The following is a 17093-nucleotide window of genomic DNA, read 5'->3' as shown; positions in this document are numbered from 1 at the left end:
TAGAAATAAAATTCAAATTTTTGACTTTTTTATTTTTTTAATAGTTTTTAAAATAGTTTTATTTTTTTCTGTGATTGTCCAGTAGATATTAGGAAGAAAGTAATCTGATTACGTAAGTCCATAAATTGAAATAAAAATGCATGACTAATAATCTTCTTAAATCTTCCCAGGATTATATTTAGTTTGAAAGAAAGGCTTATCACTAGCTTGAATGTTTTTGGAATCAGGACAGGGCCCTGGAATTCAAGCATAGTATAACTTGAATATCCCTAATACAAAAATTCAAATCCTGAAATGCACTGAAATTCTGACCATTTGTGCAACTGCATGATGTCACAGAGAGAAAACTCTGCAGCTGACCAAAGGCAAAGAGTTAACGGTCAAAACGCAGGTGCGTTAAGTGAGCTGTATAGAATTGCATGCGTGAGACATGTCTCTAAAGACTATAAAACACCAATAAATTTCATGTTTAGACTTGAGTCTCATTTCTAAGACACTTTATTGTATGCATGTAAATATTCTAAAGTCTAAAATAAGCTAAACTATGAAAAAGTTTTTTCATAATTTTGGATGAGGGGTTCTCAACATGTAACAAGAAGGAATGGGAGGGACCATATTCTTGCAGATAGTATTTAGTTGGCTGCTCTATCTCTCGGCCTTTCATGCTCATGTAATATGAGGAAAAGAGATAGCCAAGTACCAAAAGTGTATACGGTTTAGAAAATCGCTTGGTGTGGTCTTGCTTTTCTGTCCATAAATCCTCTACTAGCTCAGTGTTTGTAAGAAGTGAGTACCTACTCGTAAGATGGGTACACAAGTACCCAGAGGGTACAGGAGCTCCCCAAGGAGACCAACAAAGACAAAAATATTGGGTCCAGAGGGTCCTGCAGAGACTGATGCACCAACCAAGGACCATGCATGAAGAAGACCTAGACCCCTTGCTCAGAAGTAGCCCATAGCAGCTGTCTCCTCGTGGGTACCCAAGTAAGGGGAGCAGGGGCTGACTTGGTTAGCTGCTCTTTGATCACATGATTCTGGTAATGCGGCCCTGCAAGGCTACAGAGAAAGAGGGTCTAAGCAGTCCTGATGAGACTTGATAAGCTAGGGTCAATTGGCAGGGGAGGAGGAATCCCCCTTTCAGTGGACTCGGGAAAGGAAATTAGGGGGGGAGAAGAAGGCAGGAGAGTAGGACGGAGAGGAGATGAGGGTTGAGGTTACAAGCAGGGTATAAAATGAACAATAAATTTTAAAAAAGATTGAGGTTACTGATGCTGAGGTCCCTTGATGCTATGAAAGTTTTCTCAAAGCAGAAATTATTAACAAGAGCTGATTTGAGTCTACAGGTGTTTCTTGAGAAGGTAAACAATTTAATGTGTGAACTTGCCAATGTTGATATGGAAATTTAAAATCAGGCATTTCACAAAGTATTAGCAACCAGTATTCTGGTGACTGAGCATGTTGACCTATCTCCACAATGTTCCCACCCTTTGGGTATCTTGGAGAAGTTAAGAAGAAATATTGGCTGATGCTGATCCATGCTGTAAAGAGCAAGTTTTGTAAAGAGGAACAGTTTTCTGCCAAAAAATCCTGTTGTTTTAAGCAACTCAAAAATAAAGTTTGATTAGACCAGTGTGTGTTCTCCCTATTTCAGTATTTCTGGTTCAAATTATTTTGTGCAACAATCAGTTCTGGCAAAAGGGTGGTTTTTTTACATGCACTTGTATCAATATGATGGGAGTACAAAGCTGTTTCCAATTGCAAACTATATTTAAGAGTAATTATGTTCCATGGAAGAAATCCTTTTCAAGATAAGGCCAATGACATACTCTTTAGAAACATTTTTCATCATCAAGAATGTTTTCTTTCAAATGTAGTCCACTAACAAACTGTGATGTGGCGGTGTGTTTCATTTCCCAAACTCTAACACTAGATGTTTTGAAGCTTATAATTTTTAGTATTATATATCTAACATACAGAATAGCAAAAATAAGAGGTTTTGTCGCTAAATTTCCATACCTGAATATAATGTGCTTTGATCCTATTGAACTCCTGTGTTATTCTGCATTTTCTTATTCCATGTCATTCTTATCTATGTTAAAAAGAAAAACCAAAACTTACTGTTTTGCTCTCCTCTTTCTCTCTTTCCTTCTCTTCCTCATTCCCTCCCTTCCTTTGTCCCTCATTTCTTTTTCTTAAATTCATTCTTTCTTTCTTGTTACTAGTTTTAAGACACAGTTTCATTGAGCTGACTTGCTGGTTTTGAGTTCACTCTGATGAGCAGATGGGCCTTCAGCTTACTCCAGCATCCCCCGCCTATGCTACTGCGCTTATTCTCTTGCTTCACCTTCATGTCTCCATACTACCAGCAAGATTTTATTTTGAAGGTGAAAGAAGATATGGGTTTCTCTGGTGATGGCTTGGTTCATTCACCATGATGAACCAATTCCATACAATTCCCTGTTCTATATGAGTATATATGTGAGTATATCACATTTTTCTTAGCCTGTTTACCCAATGAAGTTTAAAATAGGTATTTATTTGCAAATGTAAAAGTGTAACATTTTATTTGTATTTCAACGCACCAATGGACATAAATATTATACAAGGTCAAAGCACTGAATTTGATTCTCTATTAGAGCCAACTAATCTGGCAGAGGGGGGCTAGCAGAGACTGAAGCACCCACCAAGAACCATGCATAGACTGGACCTATACGCCCTACACAAAAGGAGTCAATGGGTAGCTCAGTCTTCATGTGGGTTCCCCAGTAAGGGAAATGGGGACTGTCTCTGACAAGGACTCTGTTGCCTGCTTTATGATCACTTCCCCTTAGTGGGGCTTGCTCAGGCCACAGGGGAAGAGGATGTGCTCAGTCCTGATAAAGCTTGTTGTGCTGGGGTGGGCTGGGGGGGAGCTCCCTCTTTTGGAGAGGTAGGGGAGGGGGAAAGGAGGAAGGGAGGGACAGTGGGATGGGGAGAAGAGAAGGGAATGGCCTGCAATTAGGACATAAAGTAAATCAATGGTAAGTAAATAAATAATTTTAAAAAAACAGAGACTTTTCATTGAAGACTTATTTGCATTTTCTCCTTCCTTTCTGATTACTTTTAGATGCAACTACCTGTTGTGATAAAAACAATAAATTTCCTTGGGGGCTAGAAATTCAAACATTATTAACATCCTAAGTTACCTTTTTTATCCCATGACCAAATATAGGGGAGAAGATACTTAAGGGAGAACAGATTTAATTTGGGTGTGGCTTGTTTACATCTGGGACTGTCAGGAAGCAGAGAGTAGACAGACATGGGACTGAGCTCTGCCAAAGGCCATTCTAGTGCCGCCTTCCATCAGGCAGGCCCCATCTCCTGCAGTTTCTGTGGCCTCCTACAAAAATGCCAACATCTAGGAAATGTATTCAAACACATTAGCATATGGGTGACATTTCACATTCAAACCATAACAAGTTTATTTGAATTATTCTTCTAAAAATAATATAACAAAATTAAGGAAAACTTGGAGCTATAACTGAAATCTCACAACCTGAAACACAATAATTAAAACTTAAAGTACAAATGCCCTGTATTTGAGCAACTTTCACTTTGTGTACATCATTACAGAATTTGTTGTGTATAAGCCAACACTACTAACACTACTTAATAGTTTTATTTTTAGCATATTGAAAGCTGTTCAAACTTAAGTCCTAATTCAGTGAGTAGACTAATATTTAGATGACTAATAGCAGCAAATTAAAGAGTTGCTGTGGTTGCCTGTGGCTTTTAAGTTTTGTGTAGGCAAACAGCGATAACAGACAAAATTCTGCCTGTGAAAATGTATGTCCACCTAAGCACATGTGATTGTTCTTCTGAATTACTGAATATTTAACTGTTTACTTGAAAGGGGAGCAAAGACTACCAAGTAACTTAAAGTAAAAGGCAAAATAAATTTCATAGATGCGAGGAGAGAATGAGCACCTCTGCACGTTGGGCTGGACAGAATCTGCAGTGTGTGACCCGTAAGTCTCCACCTTCACATCCCCTTCTCTTGTTGTTTGTCCTGTCTGTGTTTTCTCCCCAGATCTTGCCACTAATCTAAGAACTGTTCTACCAGCTCAAATGACAAAAGTAGGGTACTACTCCGTCATCTGTCTCAATTACCATGAATATGAAATGAATGGTCAAAAACGTGTGTCTTTCTATTATATTTTGAAGCACAAGTTCATTGCCATCACTTATTAGGAGGAGAACTTCTTGGACACATCGAATGGGTGCTCTTTTTTTACACAACATGTGTTCTATTACTCTTTGAAGAGAGGAAGGGTGTGCTTAGGCACTGCCGCAGTATGGGTGCCAACAGGAATTGCCTGTGGCTGAGCACACTTTCCCACACAAGCCTCAAATGCCAGGGTGGCTGTCTCCACAGTAGGCCAATATGTGTCTAAAAATGCCCCCTTGCTTCCACTGCATAACATGGAATTTAAAGAGTCAGTGTAGGATGTGGGAAAGCAACAGTAAAAGAAAGAAATGAGTCCTGTGAACAACCTCCACTCCGTCTACTTTCAAATGCTTAACAAATTTGCATTGTTTGTTTCTTTTCCAATGTCTGATGATGAAAAAGAAAATGGACTATCAAAGTAGTTCCTCCAATAAATCATTTTAAAAAAATCACTCAACTACTTTAAAATTGATGTTTCATTTTCCTTACTGCTTGTGTGTGTGTGTGTGTTTGTTTGTTTGTTTGTTACAGCAAGAACACCTGATTTTTGTATTGGTATGTATTTAATTCATGTACTGCTATGAGTCCATACATATACTTTTTTTTAATTCTTTTTTATTTTTTATCCACTTTACATCCTAGCTGTAGCTCAATCCCACATCCCCTCCCAATACCATCCTCACTCTCCTATTTCACAGAAAAGGGGAGCTCCTTTTCCCATCCACTCCAGTTCATCAAGTCTCATCAGGACTGGGCTTGTTCCTGTCCCCTGTGGCATGGCAAAGCAGTCCCATGAGGGAGAAGTGATCAAAAAGCTGGTGAGAGAGTCCTTGTCAGATGTAGTTCCAGCTTCCCTTATTTAAGGACCCATAAGAAGCGTAAGCTGCCCATAGGCTACATCTTTGTAGGGGGACTAGGTCCAGTTCATGCATGATCTTGGTTTATGCTTCAGACTTAGCAAGCCTCTCTGGACCCTGGTTATTTGGCTCTGTTGGTCTTCTTGTGGAGCTCCTGTCACCTTCAGGTCCTTTTCTCTTTCCTCCCTCTTTTCCACAATGCTCCCTACCCATCACCCAGTGTTTGGCTGTGAGTCTCAGCAACTGTTTTCAGTCACTGCTGAGTAAAACCTCTCAGAGGACAACTCTGATAGGCTCCAGTCTGCAAGCTTAATAGAGTATAGTTCATTGTGTCAGGATTTGGCACTTTCATTCAGTCAAGCATTGGCTGGGCATTCCCTCAATCTCTGCTCTATCATTATTATCCTTATCCCTGCACATCTTGTAGGCTGGGTGAATTTTTTGTGGGTGGGTTGGAGGAGGATATGAGGAGGACTCAAGCAGAGATTCCTGGTAGCAGAGGCCACGAAGAGAGAAGAGGACTCCCTCTAGCTAGGCTAGTCCTAGTCTCCTGGTGGAGGGAGGGGAGCACCTGATTTTAAATGCAAGAATTCTGATAATTCTGATTCAACTGGACATAGATTCTGGATTAGGGCTGGGGGCATATGTCCACTTCTCCTTTGAGCTCTAGGACCCTGGATTTCATCCGGTGCTGGCTGGTGTAGTCCCTGTGCATGTTGCCTCAGTGAGTTCATGTGTGTCTTTCCTGTATTATTCCTCAGAAGCCTCTTTGTGTTCTAATGAGAGACAAAAAGGGGGTAAATATGGATGGGAGAGGAGGTGTGAGGAAACTGGGAGAAGTAGAGGGGGGAACCATGATCAGGGTATATTCCGTGATGGGAAAAAAATCTATTTTCAATAAAAGATAAATTTTGGAAGAAAGGAAAGAGGGAAGGAAGCAAGAAAGGAAGGAAGGTAGACAGAAGTAGAGAGAAAAGACTGGAAGCTTAGATGTTTATGTACCGCTTAATCAGAACTTTGAGTAAGTGCTCTTAGGGTCTGTAACCTGATTATTTCCCAAACAGAGTCATCTGATGCACTTTCTCCACTAGAAACATTTCCTTCCAACACATTTCCTTCCATATACACCCTTGCCAACTCAGGAACCCTTCAGCCACTGCTCCGGTAGGCATTCCTAACAGGAGATGTCAGAAGACTCACCTCTGTGTTCAAGGGATGAGAATGATGAGAAATGTTCTAAGCTCTTCAGAATTATTGGGGGGGGGGGTTCTTGTTACTGATGATACTGTCTTACAAGGAATGAAGTGACTCAATTAAAAGAAAAATACTGACTCAGTTCTGTGGATAAGTAGTCCTTGAATCAATGTGGTGGTAGAGTAGGTTCTTTGGGGGAACCATGAAAGAGAATGAGCTACAAATATCTCCTCTGGCTGGTGGTTTGCTAATTTCTGGTCTTCCCAAACTGTGGTGTCCTACCTCCTGTCCTTATATGGTATTCTGCCTGCGTTACTGTTTACATCTGAAGCTCTTCCTTGTAATGAGGACAGCAGTTATGTTAGAGTTTTAACCAACCACATTCTGATATAACCTCCACCTAACATCTGCAATGACCATATTTCTAAATATGGTCACATTATGAAACAAGACACAAAAGATTTTAACTGTGTGGAGTTAAAAAACAAAAATAAGTGTTAAACCATGATCTTTTTTTTCTGCTAATTACTCCTCAGTTTATAATTTGATCTTTCTGGCTTCTAGCCTCACAAAATTGTTTCTTTGTTTTTGTTACTAATTCATGTTTTCAATACACAAAGACCCAATGCATTTTCACCTTTTCTACAAAACTACTGCTGTCATTTATTTATTTTTTAGGTAAACAAATTATTACTAGGAATGCCTAACTCCTTGGGACAAAGTGCAGAACATTAAATGTCTCTAATTCTGATAAATGATCCTCAAATTGGAAACAGTCAACAGAAACAAGTTTAAAGTCAACAAACTTTGGACATTAAAGGAACTAAATAGTCTGCAAGGTACAGAACATTAAGCAAGAGAATACCTCACTTACTTTTATTTCCATGACTCCACCAAAGTTTAATTTTTCATTATGAGTCTTAGTGACAATTTGACATTCCAAAAAAGATTAATTCCTAGCAAGATGAAACAGACTCTATAAGGGTACATTTCAACATCTCACTGAGCATCCATGGGCCTCAGCCACAGGCAGATTTTCTGGCTTGGATCCGAACCTTAAGTATTTGAGCAACTATTACTCAGAAGTATGAATGGAGAAGATTCACTCTAGATGTTTCCCTTACGCCTTGCTTTTTTTTTTTTTTTTTTTTTTGTAAAACAACTGTTCAAGAAGCACAACAGGACAGCATTCAAATTGGCCAGAAGAGTGAGATTAATTTTACAAATAATGAGGAAAAGGCAACAATCCAGGCAACAAGGATAATCAGTTCTTGAAGACACAGGAGCTAAACATCACTTCTTCTGAACCAGTAAGAAACATCTACGGGAAATGCATGTTGTTGGTTTCAAATTTTTGTTGCCATTTAAAATAAATAACATCTGGCATCATTAAAAATGTAAAGTGTAAGAGAAAATGTCTTATTCTTTATGGAAGTTCTAAAGTGTCCCAAATGTCTTGCTTCAGTGGTATTGACAATTCTAACACAAGGTTCTATTTCCTAATGCTAATACAGTGAAGGCTTTAATAGTACACAAAGCTGAAAGTCTGACAGTAAGCTAGGACAGGATCAAATAGAGAGGGCTGGCCTCAGCCTAACAGTAGGAAATGTTACAAAGCATCTAACAATGTGGGAAGAATGGGGCTACTCTCTCCCCATGCACTTGACTAATTAAGGCCAGCCTGCCTAATGGCACACAGGCAATTGCTTTCAAGAAGATTCCCATTACTCTGTGAAACTGTAGACATGTAGATATTCTGGCAGAAATGACACATCATTATTTATCTGTGGAAGTTCCCATGCCTGAATCCTCAGTTGTATTCCTACTCACAATTTCTCTCCAGATAGGGTACCTTTTCTCACCAGCAGTGACTGATAGTGATGTGTTCTATCAATTTAGACTTCTGAGTTTAGAAAACACAAAAATTCTATTAACTCCAAATGTGGCACTAAATAAACCTTGGGGGATTTAAACCAGTTCTTCTGTTTTTGTTTTTGTTTTTGTTTTGTTTTTTGTCCTAACAGTGTATAGTAACCTATCCAGACAGACAGACCCACTATCATAACAACCTGCATCACTAGCTGAACTTGCAGATTTTTTTCAGTCTTAAATACATATGATAGTTCTTAATTTTTATTTTTGTGTAAATAAATATTCTGTGTATATTATCTATGACTAAGATTTTTGAGTTTTCCTTTTAAATTTCCTGTTTAAATGTGTTGACTATGTTCTCCTTTTGTCTGATTCAATGTCTTTATGATATATTTGTGGCTTTTTTTTTTTTTACCTTTTTTAGTGTTCAATATTGAAAATGTTTTCTTCTAGTCTAGCACTTGGCATCTGAACTGTTCTTTATGACAAAGAGATGATTAATTAGTATTTCATTAAAATGTGATTAATTTTACCCACAACACTTTATTTGAAAAATCCTTTCCTAAGTCTAGGTCACAAAGATAACATTTTGTTTTTTAACTCTTTTTTAAATATACATTACTTTATTACAAATTAAAAAAAAAACAGAAAAATTCAACATCCTAAAAAAATTACTGGTAGTACACATTCCTATGAAGTTTTGTTTTTGCTACCATAAGAAATTAAAGAGACCATTAAATATTTAAGAACATTCAATATCAAAAGCCCCTTAAAAAAAGCTACAAACTTCTTTTTTTTTTAAGTAGTTTTTCTACAAAGAATCTCATCAGCTATAAAAACATCTGTACAGGTTTTTATACCGAAGCTAATGTTGAGCTGCACTTGAATTTCACATTCTTAGCAAAACAGTTGCCTGAGAACATAGCACTCCACACATTTTAGGACAGCCATTTATTGTCCAGCCTCATCTTCCTCCTCCTCATCTTCACTATCTTCTTCATCCTCCTCCTCCACCTAATCTTCTGGTTCCTTCTTCTTCTTTGATCCTGTTGGCCTACCAGGAGCCTTCTTTCTGGCTTCACTTTTACCCTTAGCACAGTATGCAGCAATATCCTTTTCATACTTCTCCTTTTAGTTTGGCCGCCTTCTGCTTATAACCTGCTTGTTTATCTTTGGCAGGTTGTTCAGACCACATCTCACCCAGCTTCTTTGCGGTATCTCCGATGGACATGACCGGGTGCTCACTTTTGATCTTTGCGCAATGTTCAGAGCAAAAAGGAAGATGGAAGACGGTGGTCTTTAGGACGGAGCATTAGGATCTTTTTTCTTCCCTTTCTTATCCCTTTGGGAAGAACGTAATTCATCTCCCTGTCATAACGAGCTTTGTCTCTCTTGGCCAAATCTTCAAACTTCAACTTTTCCTTTGCAGACATGGTCTTCCATCTCTTGGAGCGCTTCTTGGAGAACTAACTCGGCGAAGTTGGCCAAGGAGTTTAGGGTGCTTTTTCCTGTGCTCCTCCAGGCAGGTCTGCACGAAGGAGGCATCTGAGGACATCTTGCCACGCGGCTTCTTGGGGTCTCTTTTGCCCAAGATCACTGCTTGCAAACTCTTTCCTCAAGGCCCACAGAAAGACTTCCTTCCCCAAGCTCCAGCGAGAACTGGCTTCCCTTTAACTCTTATGTAGATGGGAGCTGGGCATAGTTACTTACTTGTTCAGTCTCTCTGAAGTCTATATTTTTCTATAAAGTATTTCTCTTCATACCATCTATTAACAATTTTCTGTTTTCCAGTGACTTATATAACAACTTTTATAGAACTTAAATGCATGTATATTTGCATTATAATCATTGTCACAACCCTTAAAAACACTTTCCTTAGGTATTTCATAGTCCTTCATATTGTTTTTTGCATTTTATGAATCCTGAAGCTCACTCAAGAATGGAGAGGAATACAGGTGAATACCAGCTTCTCTGTCATGACATAGTCAAGATCAGTGTTTGACACCTCTCCATATCTAGTTTAGACAAATAAGACACCAGGGTTACATGATTCATACATGCACATATCCGAGGGTCTATGGATTTAGGTTCCCAGAAGTATACCCTGAGACAAGAATTTGCTTCAGTCATTTATGTAGAGGGAAAGAAAGCCATGATGAGAAAATTAAGAGAGTCAAGACGAAATAGCTATCAAAAAGGAGCTAGCGTTAGTGTCATTAGCATTTACATCCATAGGAAAAGCTCTGGGATTCAATGCACAGCACAGGCTTTACAATTCTCAGATGTGATGGACTATTGCTGAAAAATGATGTAATTGCCTAAGAGCTACATTCCTGGCATTATTCCACTTTCAATAAAAGATTTAAAAGTCAAGAGAAAGCTCCGGGGCAGAGTGAAACAGGAATTAGAAATGAGTGATCTTAAGTACACTGTTGGTGCTCAGAAGGCAAAGGCAATGGGAAGTGGGGGCCAGTGAGTTCCCTCTAAAGCTGAGAAAGATTGCTACTGGGTAACTGTATTTAATAAAAAAACAAATTCAGCAGCTCCAGAAAGGCCTGCTCAAGCTTAACCAATAAATAGTCCAGTATGAAATCCCCATAAAACCCCTACAGAAAAAAAGTATTATTCATGCTCCTCTTTTACATATAAAAACGCAAAAGCATAGCGTGGCTGCAAAATTTCCCAAGAGTTTAGATCCCCAGTTTTGTTGCCACTGTTTTTTTTTTTTTTTTCCAGGAAGTTAGGACAGTTGATATAAATGTTTCATTATTTTTCTTGACTTCCAGTGGCATTTTTAAATCTATCAGAAAAAAAAAAATCTGTCTTTGAAAAAAATATACTTATAACCACTAATAACAAAAATGTTTTGTTTTTAAAAGTAAGGGAAACAGTAAGTACAATATGAATTCCAAATGTTGGATTATTTTATGGTTGAAATGTAGGAACACAAACAGGAAACATTATCCAAGCAGGGAGTGAACCTCATATTTAATGTTCTCCCTTCTTATTTTCTCCTATTACCCACAGTGAAAACAGTACTGCAAAGCTCTGACCTGACAGGATCTTTACCACACTGACCCGAAAATCTCTCATCTCACGACTGTGGTTGTCATTTAAAATTTAAATACTATGAGAATGCAACAGTGTTTGTGGGCTCTGTTTTCCCATCTCCTGTACCCTTGGCCATTCCCTGTGCACTGTGTGGTGTGGCTTTGGATCCCTGGCAGCTTGTTTTCAAAGCAACTCATGGTGAGTGGTTCTGGCTGTTCTCGTCCTGTCCTCCTTCTCTTGGATTGACAGTGTGTTCTGAAAGTCCCTATTAGGACCTATCACATCCAAAGAATGAAAGAAGATATACACTACTCCTGTCCAGTAAAATCCCTTAAAATAGGACAGTCTAATTTTTTATGTTTATTGCTGGAATTTTCTTTAGGCAAAGTAATGTTTGTTTGAACACTTCATATAGAATTACCTCGGTTCACATAGCCTGATGTACCCCCACCGCCCTTTAAACTTGCCTTCATTTGTGTCTTTATTTGCTCTGTAAAATTATATTTCATGAAACTGCCTCAGTATTAGAACAAAGAATTTGGGGTAACCTAAATCCTGGGCATGGTCATTCGAATTTTGCACTCAAATAAAATACTATTTCTTTTTCCCTTTAAGGTCAGAGCTGTGGGTTTGTTTGCTCTTGTTTGTTTGTTTCTTCATTGGGAACAGAACTCCTGAATATACTGCTGTGTCTTTGTTCACAGAATTGTTGGCACAGGGACACACAAAAAACAAAGAAGAATCTCATTAAGATACACTAGAGAACACACACATCATGACAACATTTTTAACCTAGGAATACCTTTAAAATATATTGTGATATATAGAGTTTATTCATATATATATATGAATAAATATATATCACATATATATATCAGATACCTTATTCCTAAAAATAATAAATGTAAGCTAATATATTGAAATATTAAAAAATAAATATGATATATGGTTAATTCTATGGTTGATAAAATTACTTATTTCTTTAATAAAAATATTTACATATACACCTAGTCAAGTTATATATGTATCAAAACCTCAAATTAAAATAGCAACAAAATTGATAAGCAGCCTGAGCTAATTCATAAAATCAACACCTTACTATCATTTTTAAGTATGTCAATAAAAAAAATTAAAAGATAATGTGAAAGTTTGTGTAATAGACAATACCAGAAAATAAATTACTCTGACATTTCTAGGAGACACAGTCTTAGAACAAACTTTCGGTTGCACTTGCTCTTACTACATTACTGCCTGCTAATAGGTTTCTAAAGAGTTGATGATACTTACTCAGAGGACTGGGGAAAGCTAAAACTGGAAGATATGGCCTTCCCCAGGGAAGAGCCACCAAATTTGTTATCCAAATATCAAGTGGTGAACCTTGAGATCATATACAAACAGGTATATACATACATATTATTTTACAAACATACCTATTATACAGACCAAGAGATTGCATTTACATAGTTATGAAACCCACAGATAACAATGACTACAATATACACATAACCACATTAATTTCAGGAAGAGCAAGTGGTTGAACGGAGGAATGGAACGTAGGAAAATGATGTAATTATAATTTTAAAAATAATTTTTAAAACCCATAGCAAATTACTATTTCTTATTTAATATAAAGCTTGTAAGACTATTTAGAAAGATACTTAGCTACAAGGTGACCACACATAGTTGAAGACTCTCACCCCTTTCCCATCCCACCAATTTGTTCTTCATCCTCTGCTGCATTTTCTTCCTTGGCCAATATGAATTATGTTGGCTTAGGATGAGCAAACGGGCATTAATCCTACATATGTAGAAAACGTAATTTCATCACTCAACTAAGAGATTTAACATGCATATCCCGTCTCAGCACCCAATCCCTGATGAGATGAAAGCCCCATGAAACAGCTGGATTGAAGTCTGGAAACACTGAATGAGAGAAAACAGCATGTCTAGGTGCTATTCCTGACCCACAGTCATTGTTGGGTAATGTGTGAGAACTGTTTAAAGTGCATGAACATTTGTCACACGCCCGGATAACTATTCCATTTCCCCTGTTACTCACCTTCAGTACTTGTGTGAGAAATATGGAACAGTGACAGTTTCAATAAAAACAACAGTTCCATAGACTCAGGCTGACCTCCACACTCAAGAGTTGTCTTGTGATTGATTGTCTGTCTGAAGGAGAAATGGCAGATGCCTCATTACTTCAGCAAACCCTATTACAACTAAGAAAAAGATTCTTTTTAAATCTAAAAACACACTATTCCACCTAAGTTATATATTATTTAATTCTAAAGGGAAAATTTATACAAAGCGAAAAGCATAAATTTATACAAAGCAAAAAACAGTAAAATGACAACCACTAATTTTAGAATTGGTCAATTTTAAAGTTACTGGAATGTAGATGGCTCAGTAGATAAGACAGACTGTTTTGCATGCATGAGGATGTGACTTTGAATCCCCAGGATCCATGTAAAAAGATTAGCATGGTTGTAGTGCCTATAACCTCGGCAGTTGAAGATAAGGACAGGAAGATCCTGAGAACTGGCTCATCAAACAGTCTAGCTGTTATGACAAGCCTCTGGTTCAGTAAAATACCCTGTTTCAAGGCCGTAATGTAAAATCTGGTAGAGGAAGACAGCTGAAGTCATGTTCTGGCCTCTCCACATATCCATCCTCACCCACACACTCATTTACATCATATACACACACACACGCACATGTCACCATAGAGTAATCAGAAACTACTCACACAATAACTATCAACAGATCTTAAAACTGTAGATAGAAACTTGATAAGAAATGGAATATTTGCATAAACATTAAGTATCTCCTCATCAAAATCTGTCCTCACTTAAAAAAAAAAGCTGTAACTTTGTAATGAAAGAGGGGACAGCTGTCAACGAGGTGGTCGAATTTATCATCACAAGTACTGGGGAAACTGTGGAAAAGTTATTTCTGATAAAAAAAAATACAGTGAGAACAGCATGCTACTTCTGTGAGATCCCTGCTAGATATAGGAGCACAATCCTGAACAAAAAGCATGAAAACCTAAGTTTGTAGCAAGGGAGGAGACAGTTTCAAAAATAAATAATCAAAATCTATTCTTTAATCTTCAAATGTACCAAGATCAAGACTGAGATGCCTTCCAGCCCTGTAGGCAAATAAAGCATGTAATATCAAGTTGAACGTATCCTTCATAAAGGGGAGATCTGGACACAGAGGACAGTGGCATAGGGACTATGAAACCCTGAATAACTCTAGGAAGAGACTCTAGTGACATGTTCTTGTTCATTTCCTGACTTTGTGAATATGGGTTGGTTATGTAGTCTCTGTGTTTGCATGCTGCACTGTAAAACTTCAGAAGTTTGAGGCCATCTAAAACAATTCATAAAAAACTGGCAAGAGTGAAGGAATTGTAAATTAAAAATTTGTAATTTTGCTGTGATTTAAAAACAAACAAAAAAGCTAAGCAATCTTGGCCTATAACAGCTAGTATGATATATCAGTTGGGATTCTTACAGTCCACACTTAAAGATCACCATTTTGAATAAGTTTAGTTACGAAACCAGAATTATTCCGAATGCATTCTGTTTCTAGTGAAGATTTATTTCACTGTCCGTAATGGAGGTAAACAACTCACTTGAAAACAATCATGTCAGTCTCACAAGTGGTAAATGTTTGCACATCACACATTTTGGAGCAAATGCAAGAAGATTTTTTTTTTCTCTTAAAAAGAATGGGACTTTTGTGGTTAAAAAAAATCACTTTAACTGGAATCATTCAAAGGGAAAATCCATGTTTTCATTTCCTCTTATTTTCAGTGTATTGGTAAGGTTTTAAATAAACCCGTTTTTTATATTCCAAACACACCACTGTAGTACACATAGAAGTATATACATTTTCATGGATCCATGACCTCAGTGACTGAACAAGATATTCCTTTGAAAACAGTAGCAGCCTTTGTTGGGACCCACTAGACCACTAATGTACTTCCATAGTTCAAACTTGAGACAGAACAGGTTCCCAGACCCACATGGTTTTACAAGCCAGTGCCATCTGTTTACCATTGGCCATTTCCTATGACCCACTTCCTCCCACTTTTAAGAGATCCATCAAAGAACATCCATCTGGGCTTCTAAGATGCAAATATTGTAAATTGTTCCTTTTTGGCAAAATAGTTTGTTCCTCAAGTTCCATGTTTTAAAACCTGCACATCAAGGGCAGTAACAACATCCAAAACAGCAATATCTCCAAGAAACAAATAGAGCATGTTTTCATTATTGATCTTGCTAACAGGATCCATGCATTGATCTCTTCTGCTTTGCAAAGCTCTGGATTTTAACCATCACTGTGATTTTTTTTTCTTTTAATGATCTTTATTTTAACCCCAAACAATATGGGCCTTTGAGTAAAAGCCCCCGAATGAACTAAAAGCCCTTAAAATTTACAGAAATAAATACGCCTTGGAGAAGTGCTAAGTGTCATCATTGGTGAAAGGATATTTGAAGCATAAGTCTTCCCAAAAACCACATTCTGCAAAAACACTCTTTCTTGAGTCCATCTCACTGAACAGCAGAGGTGCCCAGCAAGAAGGAAGGGGCCTGATTCCAGAGCTTGTAGGAACTGGGTCTAACAGTTCTGTTCTTTGTTCTAAGCACAGCCAGACAGGTGATGCGACCTTTCAGATCATCATCTCAGCGAGATGTGCGATGAGAGAGTGGGTTTAACTAGCCCACTGGTATAACTGAAAATCTGACACAGTAGACTTAATGAGTAGCGATTCTCATATGGTCTGCCATTTGCACCTCCTCTTCACAACTTTCATTCTTTAAGAAATGGTGACTGCGGCTTAGTAGTCTTCTTCTAGAATAGAGGAGACTCATAAGTTCAAAATAGACTTAGCTAGAAAATATTGCTGGGCTGTGGGGGGTCACTGTAGCTTAGTCATAATTTGCTCCATAAATACCTGATCTGAAGGGGGATTTAGGTGTGCTAGCGTGCAGGTAACGCCAATGCTGTGGCAGACAGTTGGATCCCTGTGGCTCATCGAACAGCCAATCAGATCTCTCCGTGGTGACTTCCAAGCTAAGGAGAGATCAAGGTGGATAGCTCCTAAGGAAAAACAGCAGGTATGTGATCTGTAGTGCTAAGCTTAGTAATCTAGTGTTGGATTCTTCTAAATGATGAAAAACACTATATATTTTGCTCCATCAAAAGGTTGTCAGTCTTTCCTAGCAAGTTATATCTTAAAGATTCTGGGCTCATTAAAATCAGGTGGTGGCATTTCTATGAAGAGAATTTTCATGATAATGAGCGACAAAATCATTTAACTGTGTTTTCTGTTCCAGCCTTGTTCTGTGAACCTCATTTAACCACAAAATAACCTATTTTTTAAGACAATTAGGTCTTGATTGCTAATAAAAGGAAAGCCTTTGCAACGTAGAACACCTTTGCTACTGCATATCCCCAAGTTAAAGCCAATATCCAAATGCAGACACCGGACTCCAAAACCTTTGTTTTCCATTTAAAGGGTCATCATGCAAGTTCTGTGGGTCCTGTTCCTGCTCAGACAAGGTGGCCTCAGAAGAAATAGTGCCTGCTTGGAACTGAGTAGCAAAGCTGGCAATCTGCCATGGTGCCACAGTCACTTAAGCTTCCAAACAGCTCAAAGGTGTCTGTCATCTTTGTATCTGAAAAATACTCAAATGAGAAGAACATGGCAACAGTTTTATTGTATATATAAAATGATAGTAATAAATAAAAATCATCAGGCTGGAGAGATGGCTCAGAGGTTAAGAACACTCATTGTTCTTCCAAAGGTTCTGAGTTCAATTCCCAGCAACCACATGGTGGCTAATCTCCACCTATAGTAAGATCTGGTGTGCAGGCAGAATGTTGTATAAACAATAAAT

The 17093-nt window shown here is 37.9% G+C and overlaps 1 pseudogene; it reads right to left on the bottom strand.

Annotated features, from left to right (window-relative positions):
* Window positions 1–9081: 9081 nt before the first annotated feature.
* Window positions 9082–16228, bottom strand: LOC129682458 (high mobility group protein B2-like; annotated as a pseudogene).
* Window positions 16229–17093: the final 865 nt, after the last annotated feature.

The sequence above is a fragment of the Psammomys obesus genome, unplaced genomic scaffold, assembly GCF_907164565.1.
Source record: "Psammomys obesus unplaced genomic scaffold, mPsaObe1.curated_primary_1811, whole genome shotgun sequence".
Classification (NCBI taxonomy): domain Eukaryota; kingdom Metazoa; phylum Chordata; class Mammalia; order Rodentia; family Muridae; genus Psammomys; species Psammomys obesus.
Note: the sequence above shows the minus strand (reverse complement) of the source record. Positions and strands in the feature narration are given on the sequence as shown.